The sequence below is a fragment of the Aplysia californica genome, unplaced genomic scaffold (genome assembly GCF_000002075.1).
Source record: "Aplysia californica isolate F4 #8 unplaced genomic scaffold, AplCal3.0 scaffold00418, whole genome shotgun sequence".
NCBI classification, from domain to species: domain Eukaryota; kingdom Metazoa; phylum Mollusca; class Gastropoda; order Aplysiida; family Aplysiidae; genus Aplysia; species Aplysia californica.
In genome coordinates this window covers 418,689-426,582 of record NW_004797688.1, presented here as the reverse complement: position 1 = coordinate 426,582, position 7,894 = coordinate 418,689, and the positions used below count along the sequence as shown (strand labels likewise).

At 39.4% G+C, this 7,894-nt stretch overlaps 1 long non-coding RNA gene across 1 annotated transcript in view; it reads right to left on the bottom strand.

Moving 5' to 3' along the window:
- LOC118478205 overlaps window positions 1-7,062 on the bottom strand; it is a 102,497-nt gene extending 95,435 nt beyond the window's left edge. The window contains exon 1 of the long non-coding RNA XR_004858893.1: window positions 6,587-7,062. This is a non-coding gene — a long non-coding RNA (uncharacterized LOC118478205). The remainder of the gene's footprint in view (window positions 1-6,586) is intronic.
- Window positions 7,063-7,894: the final 832 nt, after the last annotated feature.

The window sequence follows — 7,894 nt, the reverse complement described above, 5'->3', positions numbered from 1 at the left end:
CTCAAGGACCCACACCTACACACAAACACACACAACACACACACACAAACACACACACACACACACACACACATACACACACACACACACACACACACACACACACACACACACACACACACACAGTGATATATATAGGCTATATACGCTCGTACACACACGAATTACACAAGCGAGCAATCGCTTTTTTTATCACTGCCACCCACGAAATATCTCAGGGTCACTTTATAAAACTATTTATGGAAACTTCGATCTACCGCAATCTTTCTAACTTGTCGCTAAGAATAGGATTTAAATAATGCCAGAAGTGGTAAAAAAGATTTGTTTAAAAAGCTATATTATTATCTGAGGAGGCCTGCAAGTTCATGCCAGTACATATTTCCTTTTATTTCTGGGGAAGTTTTTTTTTTCAAATAAAATAAAAATACTAATTTTCTTCACATCTGAGTACATACGAGCCCAAAACGGAAATGTGAGAGGGGGTTGGGGAGGAGCGGGTGTGAAAAGGGAGTCCTTTCACAATTGTATTTCAAGTCTGTCCTGAGACTGACTTGTTTAGAGCTAAATGGACTCGATTCTCATGAGAATGTCAAGCAACTTCGTGTGACATTTACCTTTTAACGAGACAATCGGAGACTGTCTTTGCCGAGCAAGATAAAATATTGAATATGCTACGACGTGATGAAATCAGGCGCTCGTCACATTTTGGGTATGATGTAGATTTGTTGGATATTGTTTGTTTTCCTTTAGGTGAAAGAATACCCATAGATCTATATCTTGAATAGAAGTCGAGATATTTGCGACTGAAGGAGGTGGAGACGTCTGGTGTACATTTAGCGCAAATTGCCGTCAAAGTTTGATGAATTCCCTACCTTTAGTGTCTTTGGAAACAGAAGATTTACATTTTTGTGCCCCTTTAATCAACGTTTTACAATAAAATATCCACATCGAATATATTTTAAATGGGCATAAAAGGGCATTGAGCCACACAAAAAAGCAATAAAATTTTGCTGAAGGAGCTGGAAAATGTCGATTTCCTCGGCTTCATTATTTTGACGAAAGCCTGATTTCCCCACGATGCCTCACACATATGCTATAACTAGAGCAAAAGAACATAAATTCGCTGCGGAGACAACCAGTGACTCGATTCTTTAGGACTATTCGAAATTTTGTTTGCATCTGTTTCACAAGAAAGTGATTTTGCATGGCAAGCACGTCAATACATTCAATGTCACTGTAGCATACAATTCAGAACAGGACAAATAAAATGGCCGTTTTTTCGTAACGCCTCTTCTGTCCAGGCTATTAAAATTTCAAAGGCTTGCCTTCCATAACTAGATTTCTCCAGCAATAGCGACAAAGTAGGTGGCTGCCCCTTAAATATTGATTTTTGCTTCAATTATGGGCGAAACAATTTTACAATCCACAAACGATGGGTTAGAATTTCTAAAAACTCTGTACGTTCAGCCTGGGTCCTGAACAGCCTTCTGGTGCATGGAAAAACACACTGTCGCCAAAACACACACTTATACACACTCACACCCACACACGCACGCGCATACACATACACACATACACACACACCCCATGCCCACACACGCACGTGAACACACAACACACACACACACACACACAAACACACACGCACACACACATACATTATATATAATAGGTGCACGCACGCACACAAACACACAGCTTTCAGCTGCCTGTGTGGCATCATAAATTTGAATGAAAGAACAGAAACAACATTGCATCGATGCAAGTAATGATCAGATAATATAATAATATAATACATCTACGGGTAACCAGAGATGATCATGTGCTTCACTGTTGGAAATAAGCCTTTGTTACCGGTCTGTATATTACAATTAACCTACTTGGGAGTGATATCATGACGTTGAAATAATATTGATGAGAGAGACAGATGGACGATTCATGCTGTTGATTTCCATGAATTTATTTGCTGTCCATCATTCAGGGCGTCTACGTCTGTAAAATGAAATGGAAAAACTAGCGATCTAAATTGGGCAGCATCATTGAACACAAATATGACTACATGGGCATGCTTAGTAAATGTGATCACCGAAGGCGTGGTTGTCAAAAAATATACAATTTTATGCTGAGTAAACACATCGGTCTGCTTAATGAAACGGGCAGCAAAACATGTTTTCTGAGTAAGTATGCTGGTTGTCATCAATTTAATATGTCACACTTCATAATAATTGGAAGAAGAAGAAAAAAGAAGAAGAAGAAGAAGAAGAAGAAGAAGAAGAAGAAGAAGAAGAAGAAGAAATGTGTCTTTAGACCTCTCTTAAACTTCGTTTATGTTGACGTTTTTACTCCCCTGTCGATACAATCTATATCATTTCGCTACCTCAGATTACAAAGTTCTATCTGACATTTTTTTGTGGGCCTTTTTGAGTTACTTAGTTCATTAGATCAGAAATCAAACTTTTAGTCTACTCTATCAATATATTCAAAGAATTGCATTCGAAAAAGCTTGACATGTTGTGAAACTTACAAAGCTTGACGTCAGATTTCTCCAAACTAGACACTGAGCAGATAGAACTTTGTAACTCTAGGGTAGTGATTTAGGAGTCGAGCTTCGACCCTGCCTATCGGGGCCAACCCAAACTGAGAGAGAGAGAGAGAGAGAGAGAGAGAGAGAGAGAGAGAGAGAGAGAGAGAGAGAGAGAGAGAGAGAGAGAGAGAGAGAGATACGATGTCCCATCAGAGAGACCGAAAACTCGATAAAAAATTCTCCCACTCTGTTTTCTGCGAATGACAGCAAAGAGCCTAAGTGCTACACCATCGACTAAGGTAAATTAATATATCACATTGCATAACGCAAAGAAAAGTTTCAGAAATGCATTTTACATTGTTTTAAAAACGTTTTCATCCTCTGATGTTGTTCAACGTCGAGGGGAGATGCGATTTTTTTATCGTAGGTCAACTCTGCAGCTCTTTCAACCAGGATATTATAGTTTTACAGGGTTCCCATGACTCCCCCAATCCGTCTTTTTGCTCAGCCTACCTCTTCCTGAGGTAAAGAGCACCTACATTCCACCACTACATTGTACAAGATAAACAATACTAGCATGCAGTATCGCTGAGGTGGTGTTTATGTTTAAATCTAGACTCGTACACTTCCGATACAAATAAATGAGTTATTTTAAGAGGCTGCTTCTATGTTTTATAATTCACCTGCCACTGGACGAACCACAGACATTCGGGAAAAAATGGTGAAATGGTACGGTTTTAACGCCCCTATCAACACTATTAGGTTATTTAAGGGACGGGACCTCCTAGTTTAACGTCCGTCTCCGATAGGACCTAGAGACATTAGTTGGACTTGCTGGAAAAAGTTTTCTTGGTATCAAAATCAAGCTGATACGAACGTAAGATATCCTGACCGAAAGACGAGTAATTCCTTCCGCGAACCCAGCAACCTGGTGAGAAATAATTGTGGGCAAGCACTTTGTTCGACACAAAATCTGGGACCAATTAGCTAAAAGTGTTAGTCAGGAGAGTTTGACCTCAGATTTGGGGGAAGGGGGGGGTGTGAAGGTTGTGGAAGTGGGGGGGGGGGGAGGGGGAGCATCATTGTTCTTGTGGACATTCCCATCTAAGAGCATTGCAGGAGCGAGATTTCAAATGTGCAACCGCTTTTACTATGGTACAACTAGGCGTTTTTAATTTTCTTATTCCATTGACCACCTATTGGAACATCCCCCCCCCCCCCCCTCGTGAAATTTAAAATTTCGGTGATCATGTCCTTTCAAAATTCTATTGATGCGAGACGCAGATGGCTGTGTCCAAAACCTCTAACAGAGTTTTGATAGTTTGAAGCGACAGACCATACCACACGCAACCATGATCTTATAATGTGATATTGAGAAGAAAATAAGCTCCCTGCAACCTGCACGATTCTAGTACTAGATTAGGACAATCAAAATCGAGAGGTAATCTGGTATCCTGTACAGACGTTGGCTTGCCGCCCCAAATAGGGTTTTGAGTTCGATTTAAGCGTTCATCGGCTCGGGCGGTGTACTCCTCACGAGTGGGGGATAATTCTCCTCTTTACTTCTTTTTTTTTAGTTTGTCCAGCCCCAAATGACTGCTTGGCAATGATAAAATCGGAGTTTTCACAGTTGTAAGCTATGGCTTTAACGCTCCTTTCAACAGTACAAGGTTATTATAAGAACAGAAACAGAGGATTTTCGTTCCTCTCTGACAGTACCAAAAATAAAACAACAACAACAACGGACGGGTGGAGAGCCCAGAAATCCCGACAAACCAAATAGTTTTATGAACTTCGATTTTGAGATTAGAAAGTTGTTAGTTTGCGGGTGCTCTGATGCGATTTGCCACTTCTTTCCTATCAAACATCCATCTTCCTTTCCTCGTGACCTCTAACCTTCGGCACATGATCTAGATCTATTCGTATTGGAAAAGCGCTGCAACTCTTATTTAAAATAACACTAAAAATTGCAACAATTGCCTTCCTCATCGTTGCCAAGCCTGTTATCCAGCCAGCAAAGGGAGCGCCTCCTTGAAAATAGCAGAGACGAGACAATATGAGATGGGGGCTGAAAGACACTCACCGATCCATTGTAATTTGGAAAGATCTGGTAGGCTAAATAAGTACTGTGAAGTCAGGTGAGGCTTCCATGGGGAGGGAGAGACGACAATTATTTTGTAACACTTTGACATTAAAGTGAAGAATGCAAATGAACAGAGGCTAAAACTGGGCACCCTGTTGGTGCTGTTGATATCATGCTGAGTGGAATTTGGCATAGCAATGTTTAGAATTTCAGAGGCTCATTCTTCATCTTAGGTTGTATTGGAGTTCATAATCAAAATGGCTTTCAGTTTGTTTTTGTCCAACCGTTGGTGCTCGATAAATGGTACATGTATACGCCCAATACAACATTAATGTGCGCCATTAAAAGACATTATAAGCTTTCTAATACCAAACGAGGAAGACACGCATGAGCTTCGAACAGGCGTTATGTTTCCAGTGAGCAATAACCTGAACAGTCTATAAAAACAGTGGCAGCAAAATTTATGGAGAGGAAACTATGAGCCATGTTCCTGTGTGTGAGTAAACCCACATACAAGCAAACACTGCTCACACTTCATAAATTATGTAAAGTTACCGTCGCACCTTGTTCCGACAGCCATGATACTGAGTTATGAAATTACATCTGTTACAGTTGCCTTCCGCTTTACACAACACTATCGGCGCTATTCAGAGCGGACCGCTGATCGGTGTCTGTGGGGTAGCCATTTGGCGCCTAGGCGTCGCTGGCAGGACACCAGAGTTCGATTCCCATCCTGGAATAGATTTTATCGAGCATCTTGATCTTTCTGCTGAGATATTGTATCCCTTTCAGCCCGGGTTGACTGGGTAGAAGATTTGAATTGTGCCAATGGCGACGCAAAACATGTATATTCCATTATCTACGGTACATTAGCTGAGGATGGATTACTTGACATTCAATGAACCTGCGTCGTACGCGAAATGCTGTAGAATCAGCATACAGTACCTCTAAACCTAGTACATAATTTATGGTCAGTAAGAAGCAGTGATTTCGATTATTATCCTCTAACTACAATAGAACATGCCCAGTGAACGGAGTACCAGGAAGACTTCTTAAAAGGATATGTTCAAGAGACCACAAATAGAGAATAGAACCAGGGTCACTTGCACCAAGATCCAGTACAACACCAACGAGCCGATTGGGGCTGCTACGGAAGACACAAACTAAAACATCCCTAAGCAATAAAGGCTTCCGCTGCAGGAACAAAGCCAAGGAAGAAGCAGAAAAAGCACGAGAGGGGGAAAAACTGGGAAGGCCGAAATAATTAAGAGCACGGTGGTTGCCTGCAATGGCGGTATAAGCAGGAAATCAATTTTAGAAAGAAAATATGGAATTATCGTAAGGAAAATCATTAGGTGTGGTAGTAGAAACAATAGCAGCCACAGTGTCATCGAGTACAGTGCAAATAGGAACAAAATGACAGCGACAACAACAGCTTGAGCAGTTACAGTAGCAACAGCAGCAACAACAGCAACAGCAGCAACAGCAGCAACGGCAACAACAACAGCAGCAACAACAGAAACAGCAGACGACAACACCAACAAAGACACCTATAGCAACCCCAATAAAGACCAGAAAGATTGATTGAATACAAAACAACATTAAAATAAGAAACAAAACTTTGTCAGGATCAAAGATCTTGCCACCCTCCAGTGGAAAACAGTAAATTAGTTTATTGATAAATTGTTGTTGTTGTTTTTTTAATTGAATGAATAGATGAATAAGTGAATAAACAAATGAACACACAAATGAATGGGGGAAAATTAATAAAAATAAATGAATGATGAATTAATCAGATGATCATCTAGTCTTCTAATTAGTTATTTAGGATGTATAAAAAAATTACACGTATTTATAAAAATATTTTAAAATCAAGAAAAAAAAAGCGAAACGAAGAAAGGATGGTGAAAAACTACTGGAGAAACAAGGTCTTCTTAGAAAGTTAAAATTTAACCGGGTCAACAGAGGGGGAAACTTACTTTTGTCACTTGTTGCTCTGACGAAGAAGGGATTGTTTGTTTGTTTGTTTTTAAATCCTGATCCAGTGGAAAGTTCACAAACGTCAAAGCCTTTGAGAAGTTGGAAGGAACTCACTCACTCATAATATTTGTTGTTAACACCTTTTTTAAAGTTGGGAGTCCATATAGGCCCTACCATTCACGTAAAAAAAAAATCCACCAGCTCACACGAAAAGTTTTAAAATGTAACTTGGTGATTTTAATAGAATTTGAAATATTTACTGAAAATAGATTTGGAAATTAAAACAGAGCTCGAGTGTTAATGATAGAGGCGCACAACGTTTTTGCCGTTAACAAACATCTGTTAGGGACCACCCGATCTCTCCCTCTCTCATGCTCGTACCGCACAGCCTTCTTTTCCCTCTCGTTTTCACTCTGCGACCCTCGCCAGCATTGCCCCTCTGTAGTGGGAGCTTCGGTCCAGGGGCGCGCTATACCGCCCGCGCACGCGTGTGTGATAGATACTCACACTCGTTTAAGGACAGACTGGGAAACCGCGCGCCATTGAGTAAGGGTGCGCAGTTACTGCAGATACACGAGCCATAATGACAAAGTACAATTATTAGCAAGACGGATGACTAGGGAAATAAAAGGGTTTTTTTCGTTTTGTTTTTGTTTGTTTTTTGTTGGGAGGTGCTTGTTTTTGTTTTGTTTTTGGTTGCCGCCTGAGGTCGTGGAAGGAGAGGGGGGGCAGTCAAGAGTCTTTTTATGATGTTACCTATTACGAAAACTAGATGGCCACAACTATTATTATTCTAAGTTAATCACATATTGCCATACACTAAAACTACTTCATTGTTAGCCTTAAAGTCTTTACTTGTAAACGGCAAAAATAAAGTGTAAAGGAGCTGTAAAGTCTAAATGTTAATAGCAATGGTGTTATTGCTGTTATTATTATAATGATCATTATTATCCGTATTACTCTCTTTATTATCATTATTCAGGTACTGACCATTTTATTATCATGATCATTGCCTTAATCATTGCTATGATAACTGCTGTTATTTTTATTATTAATAATTACTTTGATATTTTGTAGAATTTTGCAATTATTTTACATTGCAATTATTTTTGTAAATTATATTCTTTTTGTACGTTTGTTGTTGTCACTAATATTTTTCACAAAGTTTTTATATTATTGTTATGTTTTTGTTTTTCCTTTCATATTATTGATATCTGTATTAATACTATCTGCATCTTCCCTATTATATTTTTTATCATCATCATTGATAGCATTGTCATTATTATTACTATTATTAATAATATTAT